The sequence below is a fragment of the Crinia signifera genome, chromosome 19, assembly GCF_055691185.1.
Source record: "Crinia signifera chromosome 19, ASM5569118v1, whole genome shotgun sequence".
In the NCBI taxonomy this organism is placed as follows: domain Eukaryota; kingdom Metazoa; phylum Chordata; class Amphibia; order Anura; family Myobatrachidae; genus Crinia; species Crinia signifera.
In genome coordinates, this window is record NC_139226.1 from 49,504,556 (window position 1) to 49,523,001 (window position 18,446).

Here is an 18,446-nt window from a genome sequence, read left to right on the forward strand (position 1 = left end):
CCAGTACCTATCGCAGTATATAATTCCAGTCTGCTGTTGCCACTGGCTACCAGTACTGACATATATAATTGCACTCCAGTCGTGTTATCCTGTGGCATAACTCCACAAAAATAATGGTGAGCCAAAATATGGAGGATAAAAAAATAGGGAAAGATGAAGAGCCGCTTCCTTGTAGTTCTGAAGCTGCTGCCACTTGTCATGACATAGGCGATGAAATGCCATCAATGTCATCTGCCAAGGACGATGCCCAGTGTCAACGTAGAGGGCATGAAAATCGAAACCAAAGTTTGGTAAAAAGGACTCTAAAAAATAAATGTAAATCGTTAGATGAAAAACGTAAACTTGCCAATATGCCATTTACGACACGGAGTGGCAAGGAACGGCTAAGGCCATACCTTTCGCAGTGTATAATTCCAGTCTGCTGTTGCCACTGGCTACCAGTACCTTTCACAGTGTATAATTCCAGTCTGCTGTTGCCACTGGCTACCAGTACCTATCACAGTATATAATTCCAGTCTGCTGTTGCCAGTGGCTACCAGTACCTATGGCAGTGTATAATTCCAGTCTGCTGTTGCCACTGGCTACCAGTACCTATGGCAGTGTATAATTCCAGTCTGCTGTTGCCACTGGTTACAATTACCTATTGCAGTATATAGATCCAGTCTGCTGTTGCCCCTGGCTGCCAGTACCTATCGCAGTGTATAATTCTAGTCTGCTGTTGCCACTGGCTACCAGTACCTATCGTAGTGTATATTCCAGTCTGCTGTTGCCACTGGCTACCAGTACCTATCGCAGTGTATAAATCCAGTCTGCTGTTGCCACTGGCTACCAGTACCTTTCGCAGTGTATAATTCCAGTCTGCTGTTGCCACTGGCTACCAGTACCTATCACAGTATATAATTCCAGTCTGCTGTTGCCACTGGCTACCAGTACCTATCACAGTATATAATTCCAGTCTGCTGTTGCCACTGGATACTAGTACCTATCGTAGTGTATAAATCCAGTCTGCTGTTGCCACTGGCTACCAGTACCTATCGCAGTATATAATTCCAGTCTGCTGTTGCCACTGGCTACCAGTACCTATCACAGTATATAATTCCAGTCTGCTGTTGCCACTGGATACCAGTACCTATCATAGTGTATAAATCCAGTCTGCTGTTTCCACTAGCTACCAGTACCTATCGCAGTATATAATTCCAGTCTGCTGTTGCCACTGGCTACCAGTACTGACATATATAATTGCACTCCAGTCGTGTTATCCTGTGGCATAACTCCACAAAAATAATGGTGAGCCAAAACATGGAGGATAAAAAAATAGGGAAAGATGAAGAGCCGCTTCCTTGTAGTTCTGAAGCTGCTGCCACTTGTCATGACATAGGCGATAAAATGCCATCAATGTCATCTGCCAAGGACGATGCCCAGTGTCAACGTAGAGGGCATGAAAATCGAAACCAAAGTTTGGTAAAAAGGACTCTAAAAAATAAATGTAAATCGTTAGATGAAAAACGTAAACTTGCCAATATGCCATTTACGACACGGAGTGGCAAGGAACGGCTAAGGCCATGGCCTATATGCATGACTAGTGGTTCAGCTTCACAGGACGATCAAAGTCCTCCTCCTCTCCCCCCGCCCTTTAGAAAATTTAGGAGAGTTAAGCTGTCATTGACAAAAACACAGCAAACAACTCTGCCTTCTTAAGACATTTTATCTCAAATCCCCAAGTCCAAGGGTGTCGGTGGTTTTGATACCGGACCTTCCTATCACTGTACAGGAAGAGGTGTCTCCTTCCACCCATTTGCAGTACACCCAGGGCCGGCGCCACCACTAGGCAGCTTTAGGGGTACTTGTTTCCTAGCACGGCCACAATCGCGGGCATCGGGTGTCATTTTTAGTGGTATACGACGCGACCGACGCGATGCCCCCGATTTTCCCATTGAAATGCATTGGAAAAAGTCAATATCGCGTCGGTCGCGTCGTATGCGGCTAAAAAAGGCTTAAATGGTCCAGACGCGATGCCCCCGATTTCCCCATAAGGAACAATGTTAAATGCCTCAATTTACTCGCGATGCCCCCGATTTCCCATAGGAATCAATGTTAAATGGCTCAATTGACCCAAATCATCATAGGGAACAATGGTAAATGGGCCAGAAAACGCCACCCCACGATCAACGCCAACCCGAAGCGTGGCGAGCGCAGCGAGTCCGCGAGGGGCGGCGGTACGCGTCCTCCGACTTTTTCATACCCCCACTATCCACGTCGGCGTGGAGTTGAGAATAGATTAGTGTGGCGAGCGCAGCGAGCCACCGAGCCCGAAGCGTGGCGAGCGCAGCGAGCCCCGCGAGGTAAACGCGTCCCTTCGCGGGCTTCACAGGTATCCGCATCCCCTCGCGGGGCTCGCTGCGCTCGCCACGCTTCGGGCTCGGTGGCTCACTGCGCTCGCCACGCTTCGGGCTCGGTGGCTCACTGCGCTCGCCACACTATTCTATTCTCAACTCCACGCCGACGTGGATAGTGGGGGTATGAAAAGGTCGGAGGACGCGTACCGTCGCCGCTCGCCACGCTTCGGGTTCGCGTTGATCGTGGGGTGGCGTCAACTACTTTTAGGGGGACACTTCAGTGTTCAGCGGTTTTCTGGCCCATTTCCCATTGTTCCCTATGATGATTTGGGTCAATTGAGCCATTTAACATTGATTCCTATGGTTAATCGGGGGCATCGCGGCTAAATTGAGGTATTTAACATTGTTCCCTATGGGAAAATCGCGGGCATCACGTCGGTACCATCGCACCCGATTTTTTAGTGCATGCGATGGCCGCGATGCCCCCGATTTTTCCTCACGATGCCCACGATGAACATCTTTGTGGTCGTGCTAGGAAACAAGTACCGCTTTAGGCATTTGCCTAAGGAGCCAGCCACTGGCTGTCAGTAGTTGGAGCAGGGACCCCCCCCCACAATGGAGGTGAGGGCTGTCACTCCTCTCCTCTCCCCCCGAACAACTCCGCGGCCGCCGCCGCATCACCCCCCTGCAGATAGACAACTGGCGCAGGCGGACCCCAGCGTCTCCCCACAGCTGAGCGTCTTATTCCCCTGCATTGTGCCAGGACATTGGCATCAGTCTGACATGTAAAGAATGCAGCTCAAGCTTCCACTGTACAGGTTATACACACAGCAACACCTGTGGAGTCATGTAGCGGCATCACCCCCGCCGTGGTGCATCGCACTGGGCAACAGCACCCCCCCCCCAACACCCTATGGAGCGACCGCGACATTGCATCACCCCCCGCGAACGCATTGCAAAGTCGTCGCCCCCCCCCCGTGGGGGCGGTGAGCACCGGGGAGCCCCCCACCTAGGCCGCGCGGGAGCTTGCACCGGCCCTGAGTATGCCCTCTGCATATACTGGAAGGACCACCCACAGTCTAGTTCCAGATTTTAATAATTAAGGTGTCAATGTTGTACACCAGGAGGAGGATATTGATGTAGCTGGCACTGAGGAGGAAGTTGACGAGGAGGATGCTGACATGGTTTGCTTAAATGAGGCACCAGGAGGGGGGAACAGTTGTTGTCCATGGGATGAAAAAGCCCATCGTCATGCCTCGGCAGAGGACCAATAAATCCACCTCTTTGGACTGAATTTTTTTTATCCAAATCCGGACAACAAATGGATTGCCATTTATGTAAATCTCCAATAAGCAGGGGTAAGGATCTTGCCCACCTAGGGACATCCTCCCTTATACGTCACATGAAGATCCTTCATAAATTAGTGTTTAGTTCAGGAACTGTGGCTAGGACTGTCAGCAGTCCAGGAACACCTAAATCCCTCCTCCTGTTGTATCCAAGCGTCTGAAAAGCACACCAGCAACTCCCTTCTCGTCAACTTCCTCCTCGATCCGGATCGGTGGAAGTCCTGCAGACCATGTCACCTTCATGACTGACTCCTCTTCTATCCAGGATTCCTCTGGAGGATCCTGCAGCGCTACACCTGCTACTGCTGCTGCTGCTGGGAGTCTGTCATCATCCCAGAAGGGAAGTCGAACGTGAATGTCTTTCACCAAGCAATTGACCGTCCAACAGTTGTTTGCCATGAAGATAAAATATGACAGTCATCCTATGGCAAAGCGGATAACTGCGGCCTTGAGAGCTATGTTGGCGTTAGATGTGCTTCCGTTGTCCGCCATTAGTGGAGTGGGATTTAGACGGTTGATGGAGGTATTGTGTCCCCGGTACCAAATCCTGTCTAGATTCTACTTCACTAGGCAGGCGATACCCGGGATGTACAGAGACGTCAGAAAAAGTGTCCTCAGTGCCCTGAAAAATGCGGCTGTACCCACTGTCCATTTAACCACGGTCATGTGGACAAGTGGATGAAGGCAAACTAAGGACTATATGAAAAAGACAACACAAAAAGCAGCGCTCATGAATGATGAGTGAATCAGATTTGAAAATTCATGTAACAATTTATTAAAAAACAGTTAAAAATTATATAGCAGCATGTAGATCAAATGTAATAATCTGACAAGTGTACACTATTGCAATAGGATTATGGTAGCAAAAAAATGAGGGGGGGGGGGGGGGGGTAAAATCACAATTAATAACTGGTGCCCAGATCTCACGTGTGTCTGGATGACCCCATCCGGGGTAGGGAGGATTGGAGAACCCGCACTGTCCACTTATGAAGTACAGTCCCAATGATATGTGGAGTCCAAGTAACAGCGATTTGTAATCCTGAAAGCACACAGAGGGAGTGGCTGATGTTGTGATAGCCTACCTACAACCTCGTGGCCGGGTGTCCAGGTAAATGATGATAAAATTGAGCCGTAGACTTCCAGGGGTTGTATAAGAAGAATTGTGGTCAGATAATTAAGCAGGTGAAACCTCCAAATGGTTGTCCAGGATCCGGCACCAGTGTTACCGGTAACTATACCTACGCATGAGCACTAGTTCGATAATCGAACGGATTGCAAATTCGCACGTCAGCAATAAACTCTGAATCTGATCCTCAGTTCGCTTGCAGTCATAATCCATTTTCAGTTCAGCTCCAGTTCCATTCCAGTTTCTGTCCTGATTCTGCTACATTCTGGTTCCTGCTTCCTGTTCCAGATGTCGCTCCAGGATCTGCTCCTGTACAATAAAGTTTACAATTTAGTGCATGCCTTCAGGCAATTCAATTCTAAGCCACCAACATCACTGTCCAGTGATAACCTACATTACCACTATCTAGTAGCAATAGAAACAAATCAGGAGCAAAATTAATACAGTTCAAAAAATATTTACCATCTAATAAAAGAGAATATGCAGCTCCCAGTTGTAATCTGGATTGTTACAAATATTTTAAGAGCAAGAGAACTAACTCTCAGAGAGCGCAATAAAGAATCAATTAATAAATCAATGTAAGTAAAATTTAATCAGAAAAAAATGAAAATAAAACACAATCTTAAAGGACACAGATAAAAATAGATATATACATATATAACTATAATTAAATACCTGCACTAGAATCCGCCAGAAATATGTAAATGAATCCTCTTGGATTAGTTGGAAATGACTTATTAGTCCTTTTTCGATATCGGCTGGCCAGCCCTTGAATATGTATGACTCTGACTTATGTATGAAAAAAGAGGGATCACCGAGATAATGTTGAGCCCATTTGCCGACTGTGTGTGTGATACTGTGATTGACAGAATACGCAACAAAGTCTCAGTTCCCTCGAGGTGTAAGGACTGAAGATTCTCAGAGGTGTTTTGCAAAACATGCACTTTCATTCTCTCTGGATGAAAGATACAAAGTAACATACTTACCAACGGCAACACATGTCCTCCCTGTTACAAATTAATACAAATACCTAGCAGTGAAACTGCAGGAATTAAGCTATACCTTGACTGGCAATTACTTTTTGCATATAGGAGGCTGGCTCCACACTTGTCAAACAACACAATTAAAATTAATTTCAGCACACGAGGCACGCTCGCACATGCTTTTTTATAAATACCTCCCCCATCTGTATGTTTTATATGTGTTTTTTTTATATTTCGCTTCTTTTACTATTAAAACATTAAAAGTTAGATTTTAGGGCTCAATTTCTTCCACTGGTGCACCACACCAAGACAAATCTCTTTTCTCTCTTCTTTTTGTGAATTATTCTATTTGTCAGTGCAGGGGCGGATTGGGATGGAAAACCAGCCCGGGAAATTTCTGGAACCAGCCCTAATCTGGGGGGGAGGGGTCTGGTGAGGGGCGGGGGTCTGTTGATGAGGCAGAATGTGATCTGCTGAAAAGCGGTCAAAATTCCCACGGAATGAGCCAACATTCAAGGACAGAGAGAGTGACTGCGGGGACATAGGGATAGAGAGAGTGACAGCAGGGATGCAGAGACAGAGAGTGACCCAAGGGACATACAGGTGGGAGTAAGGCAGCAGGGTAAGATTACCTTACCTCAGGCTGTGATCGGCAGCGGCGGTGCAGAAGAGGAGGCTGGGAGGACAGTCTGGCCCTGACAGCCAGCAAAGGTGGGAGGTGGGTGTAGTTATGTGCGCGCCGAAGGCGCGCGCTTCAGAGAAGGGGGTGTGGCCACTGAAAAGGGGGTGTGTCCTTACATGTAGTGTACTGCACAATGTACATATACACATTAGGCATTACAATAGTAGGACTCCTTATACTATCTAGTACCCCTTATACATTGTGAGTCAACATTCACATTAAAACACATGGAATAAGCCAAAATTCAGGTACATAGGGACAGTGACAGCAAGGACAAAGTGACAGTGAATGACAGTAGCAACACAGAGAAAGTGACAACAGGGGGACACAGGGACAGGGAGAGTGACGGGCACACAAGGAGATCGACAGCAGGGATGGAAGACTGACAACAGTGACATAGTAGGCCTACCAGACTTGAAGGGTGGGGACTCCAGCAGTGGTGTGAATGAGCCGAGTGTAGGTGTCCAGAGGAATCCAGTTGTAGCTTCCAGGGGACCAGGGGTGTACGGAGGGCTCCAGTAGTGGATTTGAGGTGACCAAGGGCACCCAGCAGAGGCTGTGAGGGGACCAGGGATGGAAACCGTGTGGACTCTAATGCAGAGCAGTGTCCTGTAAGTGCAACAAGTCACTGCCCCACCATCTGTCACACAGCGCTGCCTCTGCAAACTTTCATTGTAATTAATTTGGGATCAGGGGAACTGGCCATTTGGACACCTACTCAGGGAGAGAAAGGAGGATAGACAGGGAGGAAGGGATGTCATTGAAAGGAGAGAACAAGAGAGAAGGTGTTAGGGGGAGAGAGGGGTATCAGGGTAGGAGAGAGATATTTAGAGATAGAGGGTGTCAGAGAGAAAGGGGAGAGAGAGAGATGTCAGCGAAAAAGAGAACAATAGATAGGTATCATGAAGAAAAAGGGGAGCGAGGTGTGTCAGGGAGAGAAACTGAAAAAAACGTAGTGAAATAGGATTTCAGGGAGAGAAAGGTGGAGATACAGAGTGAGAGAGAGCTGGTGTGAGGGAGAAAGAGCAAGGTAGAGAGTGAGGGGGAAACAGAGCGAAGGTTAGGGTGGAAACTGGAAAGAGAAAGAGGAGATGGGGGGGGGTTGAGAAAAAAATAGGAAACAGATGGGGTGGAGGGAAAAGAGGGGAGACAGGTGAGACAGGGAGGGAGAGACAAAGGGCGGTATTCAATGAGGCTGATTCGCCAGGTTTTTATGGCGATTTTGTGCTGTAAGGCGAATTTTTGACTAAAACGGTGAATCATCCTATTCAATGACCAGATGGCGAATACATTTCAAGGTTTTGTTCGCCATGATTCACCGAGTAGCAATCGCTATCTTTTTATGGTGAAGTGAAATGTGAACTTTTAAAATAAAGTGTTTTGTTTTTTACATTTGGTGTAAAAAAATCAGGAATTTTATTCTGAGGAGGGACATGCTATTTTTATTCATGTGCTCTAAGCACATGAATATATATTTAATAAAAAAAATATATATATAAATATTTTTTTCTACACAGACCAGCCAGAAGGGGGCCGAAGCCGAGCCGCTCATTAGATATTCATATATTCACTTCACCCGATCATTACATATGCATGATCGGGTGTAGTGAATATACCCGGTCCCCTGCTGGCACCCCCGGGGGGCAGCCTGTGCTGCCTGGCACCCGGGGAGCCCACCTCCCCCCCACAAACGTTCTGAGCTTTCCATCTCCCTGCCTGCCGTCGTCCTCAGACTCCCTGCGACATCCGCCGCAGGAGTTAAAATTCGCCGGTCAGGGGCAGCGAGCCCCTGACTCGTTGAATACTGGAGCCGGCGAGGCTCCGGAACGTGGCGAGCAGTGGCGAATGTGCAGCGAATCCTAAACAGGATTCGCTGCACATCGACAAAATGCTCATTGAATACTGCCCAAAGAGGGAGGGTTGAAGTAAGTGGGGAAGGTAGGAAGGGTGAGAAAAGGCATTGTGTAATCCCCTCTCAGTACATGCAGTGCTATGTACCTCAAATCTCCTTCTCCCACTGCAACTGAATGGGGCATAGCCTCTGCCCATGTGGCATTTTTTAAAAATTAAACTGGCAAAAGAAAATAAAAAGGGTAAATAAGAGGTGGAGGGGTGGTGAGAGAGGGTGTGATAGAAGGATGTAGTAAAAGAGATGGGGCTGAGGGTAAGGAAGAGGTTGAGGATACTTGTGTATTATCACGGCGCCAATCACATCGCATACCAAAAGGCCTGCGATGGTATGCGATGCGATATCGCGCGATGTTGTACAATGTCATACAATTTTAAAATTGTATGACATTGTATATGGCATACAATGCCATACAATGCGATGCGATTAAAAATTGTATAAGCACCCTAATGGGTGCTTACAATGTTAAATGCACCCTAATGGGTGCTTACAATGTTAAATGCACCCCCACGCCACCCCCCACTATAAACGTGAACCCGAAGCGTGGCAAGCGCAGCGAGCCCGCGAGGGGCAGCGGTACGCGTCGTATGACCTTTTCATACCCCCACTATCCACGTCGGCGCGGAGTTGATTTTACAAAGTGTGGCGAGCGCAGCGAGCCACCGAGCCTGAAGCGTGGCGAGCACAGCGAGCCCCACGAGGGGCCGCGGATACCTGTGAAGCCCGCGAGGGGACGCGGATACCTGTGAAGGTATCCGCGTCCCCTTGCGGGGCTCGCTGCGCTCGCCACGCTTCGGGCTCGGTGGCTCGCTGCACTCGCCACACTTTATAAAATCAACTCCACGCCGACGTGGATAGTGGGGGTATGAAAAGGTCGTAGGACTCGTACCGCCGCCCCTCGCGGGCTCACTGCGCTCACCACGCTTCGGGTTCACGTTTATAGTGGGGGGGTGGCGTGGGGGTGCATTTAACATTGTAAGCACCCATTTGGGTGCTTAAAAGCACCCATTAGGGTGCTTATACAATTTTTCATCGTATCGGGGGCAAAAATCGCATCGCATCGCATGCCATCGGGTGCATGGCATGGCATGCGATGCGATGAAAACATCGCACGATCAATATCGGGGGCGCCGTGATAATACACAAGTACCGGGGTTGAGTCTAAGGAAAGGTGTGAGTGAATGAGAGGGAGAGGGGAGGTTGTGAAATTTTCCCCAAGCACAAGCGGCACTGTGTACTTCAATCAGAGCCCAAAGGTGCTTGGTCTCCTGCTTGCATTTCTGAGTCATGGTCTCCCGCTCCTACTGCTGTGCCGGTGTCTCCTGCGCCGGAACTCCTGGGTTTCCTGCTCCAACTGCTGCACAAGGTCATCTGCTTCAAGGAGGGTGTTCCACGATCTTCGAATCACTGCTGGCCACATTGATCGACAGTAAGGGAAATAAAAATAAAGCAATCAGTGCTTGAAGTGAAGTGTTGGTATCGTTGTATACCGACCCACCTAGAGCACTTATATATATATATATATATACACACACACACACACTGTATAAACACACACACACACACACACACACACACACAAACACAGACACATATATATAAATAACTATACATATACATATCGAAACGGCACAGCAGCCAGACTATTATTATTTTCATTATAATTTTAATACTGACTGTGTGCGATGTGCTCAGTGGCATAAGTTCCTCCCAGGTGCCCGGAGGCAAGATAAATGATGGTGCCCCCCAATATATATATATCTCAATAGAAAGGCGTCACTCCAGGTCTTGATAAGAAACGTGAAATTCAAGTGTTTATTTTCAATGGAATTTTGGGCCTGCGTCCATCTTCTGGCGCACTACATGTGGACACCCACCAGTGGCCACAGATTGAAATGAATCCTACAAATTATGAAACACATGTAATGCCCATTACACATTATACCACACACCTTTATGTCCATTACACCACATGCCATATTGCCCATTACACATTATGGCACACGCTGTAGCGCTTATTACATATTCTACCACACACCATTATGACCATTACAAATTCTACCACACACTGTAATGCTAATTACACCTTATGCCATACACCGTAATGCTTATTACATATTATACCACTCACCATAATGCCCATTACATATACCACACACCTTAATGGCCATTTCACATTATGCCACACACTATAATCCCTAAAACATATTATATATAACATAAGTGCCACTTACCTACATGCTCTGTGCTAGAAGTTATATGCTTGATGCCAGGGTTTCATGCTCGTTGCCATGGGGTTGGGGGTTCATGCTTGTTGCCCAGGGGGATTACATACTAGTTGTCCGGTGGATTTACATGCTGGTTGCCCATAGGGTTACAGGCACACTGCACACGCGCCCGTTCACTGTCAGTGATAAAGCAGCAGGGCTGACTGCAAATATTGAGCAAGGTGGGGACTGGGATCTACACCCACCGCTCTGTCAGGGGGGAGAACTTCACCCTCTGCAGCAGCGTTTTTTTTTTTAAATTGAACGTTGAGCTGCTGTTCAATCTTCTGTTTTTCTGCGCTGCCCAGCGCCCCCCGCCGCCGAGCATCAGACGGATCCCCAGTCCTGTGCGCTGCATGCTGCCTGCTGGGGATCACGTCAGCAGCCGCCAGCCGGCGTCATCTCGGCCACTTCCTCCGAGTACCGCGGGAGAGGCTGTGTGCATGCGCACCAGCCCTCCCGCGGCCATTTTAAGTTTGGAGAGCCAGGGCTGGCTGCAGCCATGCTTAGTGAGGGCACATAGAGTTGCGGCTACGGCCGCTAACTATGTAGATGGCGGTCCGCGGCCCAACAGGGAGGGTGAGCGGCCGCATTTTGACTTAAATGAGCCGGCCCACCGGGAAAATACCCGGTTTCCTGGTGGGCCAATCTGCCCCTGGCCACAGTGATCAGGTTTCAAAGGAAGAAGGTACAGTAGTCCTGCTGCTGTACTGCTTATTCCACAGCAACAGCCCGGCTCCTCAGTCTGTGTAGGTCACTTAGCAGGAGCACCGGTGATGCTGATCGGTGCTGTGCTCCGGCTCATCTACAGCAGCAAAGATATGCAACATTGGGTGACAATGGATTCAGTGCCCCCTGCTGGCCAGGAGCCTGGCGGCAAATGACTCCAATGCCTCCTGGAGTTCCGAAACTGCGCCTCGGATTAGGTAAGTTCGAGGGGGTCGGATCTCTAGGATCCGAACCCGCACATCTCTAGTTTATTTACTAAGATGGGAGTTCTATTAAAGATGGGATGTTGCCAATCAGAATCTAAATCTTATTTATTTAGCATCTTCCAAACAAGCATGTCCAAACTATGGCCCTCCAGCTGTTGTGAAACTACACATCCTAGCATGCCTTGCCATACTGTAGTTTTAGCATTCCCTAATAGCAAAACTGTGACAAGGCATAATGGAACTTGTAGTTTCCCAACAGCTGGAGGGCCATAGTTTGGACATGCCTGTTCTAGAAGACAATAGATAGAATCTGATTGGTTGCCCATAGCAACATCCCATCTTCAATATAAACTCACATCTTAATAACTAAAGCTCAGAGTGCATCATTCTCTGGCGCTATTCCTATATTCCAGGTGTTAAATATTGATATTGATATGTAATAAAGGCTAACAATGAGGTCTGAATAAAAAAATTATAAGCATATTTAGTGAACACATTAAGATTGGGTGGAGTGATTATACACCTATGTATATGGCTCCACATGCCTATAATTAAGATGTCCCTGGTCATTAAATTGTTCTGACACTTTTTGGTTTGCGCTGCAGTTTATAAGGCCACATATATAAACAGTGCATATGGGCCCTAATTCTGGTTGACTCAGTAAGCTTGCAGCTGCCCACCGAATCGTCGCCCTTGTATTCCCTTGCAACCAAGACACATCCCCTCGCATGTGCCCGCAGCAGGAGAAATCATTCGATGTTGCTGACCATCGATTGATTTCTCCAGGGCATGCAAATATAAGTCAGTGGAGATTGACTTATATTTTCGTGTTTCCGGACGAAGACAGGGCGGTCGGCTGATGCCATGTGATGTCAGCCACCCGCCCCCGACATACCTTCTTCCACCTGTAATCCCATGGGAATGCCCAGAGTTTTAATGGGGATGCCCATGAAACGCTGAGTGCCACTCGGGCCCACAGCCCCACGTTCCCAGCCCACACTGCTCTGTGCTTACGGGCCGGCGACTATGCAAGTTGCTGAGTCCGTTCCCCAAGCGAACCTGCACATGGGCATAAATCAATATGCGCATGAGCACAAAGCCATTGACTTCCGGGGTTAGCGCATACGCATATTCGTGCATACGCAAGCCCTGGCCGAAAAGCTTAAAAATGACAGATAGGAGCTGATTGGTTGGTAGTTTATCTCTCTCCACTTTATCACACTCCAAGGCTTAGAACATCTGCCCCACAGTACCAACAAATCAGCTTCCAGCTATGATTTATCAGGCTGTGTTTGAAAAATGACAGAAGCTTATTGGTTGGTGCTTTAGTTTTCTCCAAGTTTTGATAAATCTCCTCCATTATCTGTGTTTAATTGTATGAAACATTCCAATATAAACCGATGATTTTCATTAACACCAGGGGAAAAATATGTAAAATCTGTACTATAAAATATTCTGGAGCAATTAGTAAACTGCAAGCATCCAGATTGTATCTGGTCTAAACAGCTTCTATGCAACTGCAGCAATTTCTGGATTCCTGTCCTCTACTTACAATGTTTCACATTCTTCCAGCACATTATGACAATGGAGATCAAAATCCTAATTCTACGCCCACAAAGCATCACATTGAGGCCACCTAGTGACGTAACCCGTGAACCCATTAAACTTTGTAACACTGCTTTCTTAGATACTTCTTCAAACCAGTTTGATGAAAGCTTGCACTACATATTTGTGATTACACTAACCATGATACTTCTTTTGTTGACATGAACAATAGACCAGATTGAAGTTATATTTGCCTAAAGCATATCAGAGACTGTACACAGTGGGACAAGAGACAGACATGGGAGAGACCGGTCCTAGGGGTCCTTAATTTAACAGCGGCGGGCCATCTGCTGCCACAGCCCGCCGCTCACCACTTGCCAGCCTCCTTTATTTACCAGCACCGGGCCGCGGGTTGACTGGCACCCAAGCAGGCAGGAAAGCCCCTACTACTACTGCATGACATGACATAACGATGTCACGCCACGATAGAAGCTGCCATCCTAAAGAGTTGGGAGCTGAGCAGCCTGTCAGCAATGGTCAGCAATGAGAGGGGGGGAGGGAGAGGGGGGCCCTGCCTACTTTGTCAGTCCCCGGACCGCAATTTCTGATGGCAGCCCTGGGTATTGCATACCCTACCATCCATTAGGGCATGGAGGAATATAATGGTGTGCCGAGCGCAGCCGTACACTGATAAGGTTTCCATGTCGATTTACTATAAAATCAGGGCCCAAAAAACGTTAAAAAACTAATGACGACCCTCCCATTGTTGACCTAATGCCTGTGTCGACCTTTTTGACCCTGACGACATAAGCCATATTGACCTATTTCATGTGTTGACATTTAGTGGTCGACCTAATGTATGTTAACTTTCATTGTGTCGACCCTATGACCCATACGGTTGAGGACGAACTAGCAGTTTTTCAATAACTGCTACATCTGTAGTCGCTATTATAACCGTCGGAAATGCAGCTGCTATGGGGCCCAGAGCTGAAAGGGGCCACCTTCCCTGTCAGAGTTAAATGTGTTACATGCTTTTTTCACCATTGGGTGGTACATAGAGGTCCTAACAAACGTATGCCTTGGGCCCTACAATATTGGTTCCGTTTCATAGATCTACAGTGTCTATGTAAGATGCACAATCCAGTTCTTTTGTTCCGGGGGAGTTGAGAAGACAATTAATGGAGATAATTCGAAGACACTGGTGTTATTAAGCAGGTCAGTTTTATTTTTTCTAGTTTTGTAACTGCGAACCAAAACTACGCATTCTAGCCTACAGCTTACGGCAAAGTAAGGCACACAATTCACTTCTAGCAATTTCAACAGTATAGACATGCACAAAAAGGGATAACAATGGGCCTTATTTTGGTTCACTCTTTCTGACAAATTTCTTCTTAGATGGACAAAACCATGTGCACTGCAGGTGAGGCAGATGTAACTTGTGCAGAGAGAATTAGATTTGGGTGGGGTTTTACTTCAAAGTGAGATCTATATTGCAGTGTAAAAATAAAGCAGCCAGTATTTACCCTGCACAGAAACAAAATAACTCACCCAAATCTAATTCTCTCTGCACATTTTACATCTGTCCCCCTGCAGTGCACATGGTTTTGTCCATCTAAGAAGGATTTTGTCAGAAAGAGTGAACTAAAATAAGGCCCAATAATGGGTTGCTTAGAACACTTTAACATAAATCTATGCCCCAGTATACATTAGGCCGCTTGAAGTATACTATTGGCCTCTACTAGACTAGCGATGTGGTCACCTTAGTAACTTGACAGTAGTAACCGTGAGTACGTACAAACACAATACAGCATAACAAATCAGTACCGGTGTCTAACACTTGTCCCGTATGCGGGCCTACCACCCGGCCTGTGCACAGGACTTAACAACACTCTCTCGGAATTCTAATTCCTTGCGCTTATCTCAGGGCCCCAAGTCTGGCCTTCCTACGAATAAATAGCCAGGGTCGCCCGGTTGGTATCTGGCCTTCCTACGGATAAATAGCCAGGGTCGCCCGGTTGGTATCTGGCCTTTCTACGGATAAATAGCCAAATCACACAGTTAGAGCTGACTGGTGTGGGAGTCTCCCTCCAAAGGGCCTTGTACCAGCGGGATCTAATCTGTTCCTTTACTCAGTGATAGTGTCTGTACTGCTGGACAGGAAGGTCCCCTCTGCATAAAGGCACTGCTTGCGGGCACTGGCCTGTCACACAGGGTCAGTGAGAGGGTAGGCGCTCCCGTCACGGTTGGGGCTGAGCTGGGGGGGTTCCCCTTCAGGCTGCCTTACCATTACTGGGCTGCATTAAGCACAAGGGGAAAGGGTCACACTTATGGCCTCCAGGGCCAGACTCACATTTTTTTGCTGAGTGGGTCTTCGGGTAGGGGAACCGTCCTCCAAGGGGACTCCTCCGCTGAGGCCCAATAGTCGGGCTGTGCTGCCGCCAGGTACTGGGACCCTCTGACTCATGTCACCGCTCCCCCCGTCGCTCTGCTACGTGGCTCCGTTGGATGCCGGGGACTCTTCTGCCCTGGGTGCTGTGGCGGCCATCAATCACCGCCGCCGCCGGGGTTGCCGCTCTCTCTCCCTGCCAGGCATAACTGCTGCCATCAGCTGAGCCTGCGTGCTGTACTTCCCACGCGCCGGCCAAAGAACTCCGTCCTCCTGCCAGCAGGCTTCCTCTTCTGGCTCCTGCTTCCTCCTCCTTTTTCATCTCTTCGCGCCCCACCACTCTGCCAATCCCCGACGGGCTCCCTCTCTGGGTGTCAATCACCCAGGTGAGTCCCGCCTCTTGTCCCTTGGTGCCCACTGTGCGGAGGAGGGTAATTAACCCCCTCTCGGCGGTGGAAGCAGTGTACTAGGTAGTGGTACCCGCTGCAGGGTGCCACATTTAGATAGACAGTCAATAGGTCAACACCAGCGGCGGCCGCAGTGCCGACCAAGGAGTGCAGGGGGGAAACTAAAGGGCCCCATACATCAGCAATTAATTGTGACAATTTTCAGATATGGAGATGATTGCCACAATTAATTTTAGATGTGTGGGCTCCCCCTTTTGGCAATCCCAATCAAAATCGCCATTCGATTGCTTAATCAGGTTTTTAAACATGTTTAATAATCTGGTATTATCTGCAGATCTTTTTTATATGTGTGGGCATTCCCAATTCGTCTTCTTCATCTATTTACATTATGAACAGCTGAAATGACAATCAATTGGGCAATTTCCAGATATGAAGGGGAACATTTACCAAAATGGATTCGTAGAAAAAAGGTGTATTCGTAGGCAGAAATTCACCTTTTTTTTACGAATTTGTATTTTCGGGATTTACAATCCCGAAAATACAACAATTCGTATTCCTAAAGATGGAACATTCGTATTTGTATTTACAAATACGAATGTCTACACCATCGATAGGATACGACAGAAATCACCATTCAAAAGAATGGTGGTTCCTGATGTACTAAGCAGCCGTACTGATAATACGGCTGCTAAGTGGTGTAAAACACCCACGCAAATACGACAGGAAAATACACAGTGCTTTCCCTGTGGTATTTGCTTTAAGCCTGCACGGATCAGTCAGATCCGTGCAGGCTTTAGTGTAAAAAAAATAGAAAAAATAAATAAATAAAAAAAAAACCGGCGTGGGGTCCCCCCCACAGCTGTAACCAGCACCAGGCTGAAGGAGCCGGGGCCGGTAATTAAAAATCAGGGAACCCGACAAATAGGAGTTCCCCGATTTTTAACAACCAGCCCCAGGCTCCAGGTCCGGGGCTGGTTCCCAAAATACGGGGGACAAAATGACTAGGGGTCCCCCGTATTTTAAGAACCAGCCCCAGGCACAACCAGCCAGCAGGGTAATGTCACAGCCGGGGGACACTTATTATATAAGGTCCCGCGGCCAAAACATTAACCCTACCGACCAGTCAGCCTGGCCAGGGGTCCTGGGGGAGTGGGGACCCCCCCAATGAAGGGGTCCCCCCCCTCCAGGACTTACCTGACCAGGCTGAAGCCTGGTGCTGTCCTCGATGCCCCTGGGCGGTGGGCATCGAGCTGATAGCGGTGTAAAAAAAGATTAAACTATTGTCTAATACTGGGGCACTATGAGTCCCAGCAAGCCTCCCCCGCAAGCTGGGACTTGGAGAACCACAAGTCCCAGCCTGCGGGGCATTAAAGGGCCCGCTGGGTCTTGTAGTGCCACAGTATTAAAAATAGTACAATAAAACACACTGACACACACTTAAAATAAAACTTTAATACATACAAAGCCCACACATACTAATACTTACCTATCTTCTTTCCGTAGGTAGCCCTGGTCCTGTGTCGTCTTCTGGTCCTGTGTCGGCGGTCTTCTGGATCCATGTCGACGTTCTTCTTCAAGTCGCTGTCGGCGATGGCGATGGCGTCCGGAGTCCAACGAAATCCATGGAGGAAGCTGTGGAAGGAAACCATACTCACCTGTCCCAGCGCGACGTAGTCCAGGTAAGGGTCTTGGCAAAAAAACAAACCGACACCTGAAACCAGCCGGACAGTAGGAGCCGCATGGTGTTTGTGTACATCGTGCGGCTCCGCCTCCAGAATGCTGCTATTGGCCGCCTTGCGGCCTAGCGGCTCCTGATTGGCCGCTAGGCCGCAAGGCGGCCAATAGCGGCATTCGGGGGCGGAGCCGCATGATGTACACAAACACCGTGCGGCTCCTACTGTCCGGTCTGGTTTCGCGTTCTCGGTTTGTTTTTTTGCCAAGACCCTTACCTGGACTACGTCGCCCTGGGACAGGTGAGTATGGTTTCCTTCCACAGCTTCCACCATGGATTTCGTCGGACTCCGGAAGCCATCGCCGACAGCGACGTCGACTTGAAGAAGAACGTTGACATGGATCCAGAAGACCGCCGACACAGGACCAGAAGACGACACAGGACCAGGGCTACCTATGGAAAGAAGATAGGTAAGTATTAGTATGTGTGGGCTTTGTATGTATTAAAGTTTTATTTTAAGTGTGTGTCAGTGTGTTTTATTGTACTATTTTTAATACTGTGGCACTACAAGACCCAGCGGGCCCTTTAATGCCCCGCAGGCTGGGACTTGTGGTTCTCCAAGTCCCAGCTTGCGGGGGAGGCTTGCTGGGACTCATAGTGCCCCAGTATTAGACAATAGTTTAATCTTTTTTTTACACCGCTATCAGCTCGATGCCCACCGCCCAGGGGCATCGAGGACAGCACCAGGCTTCAGCCTGGTCAGGTAAGTCCTGGAGGGGGGGGACCCCTTCATTGGGGGGGTCCCCACTCCCCCAGGACCCCTGGCCAGGCTGACTGGTCGGTAGGGTTAAT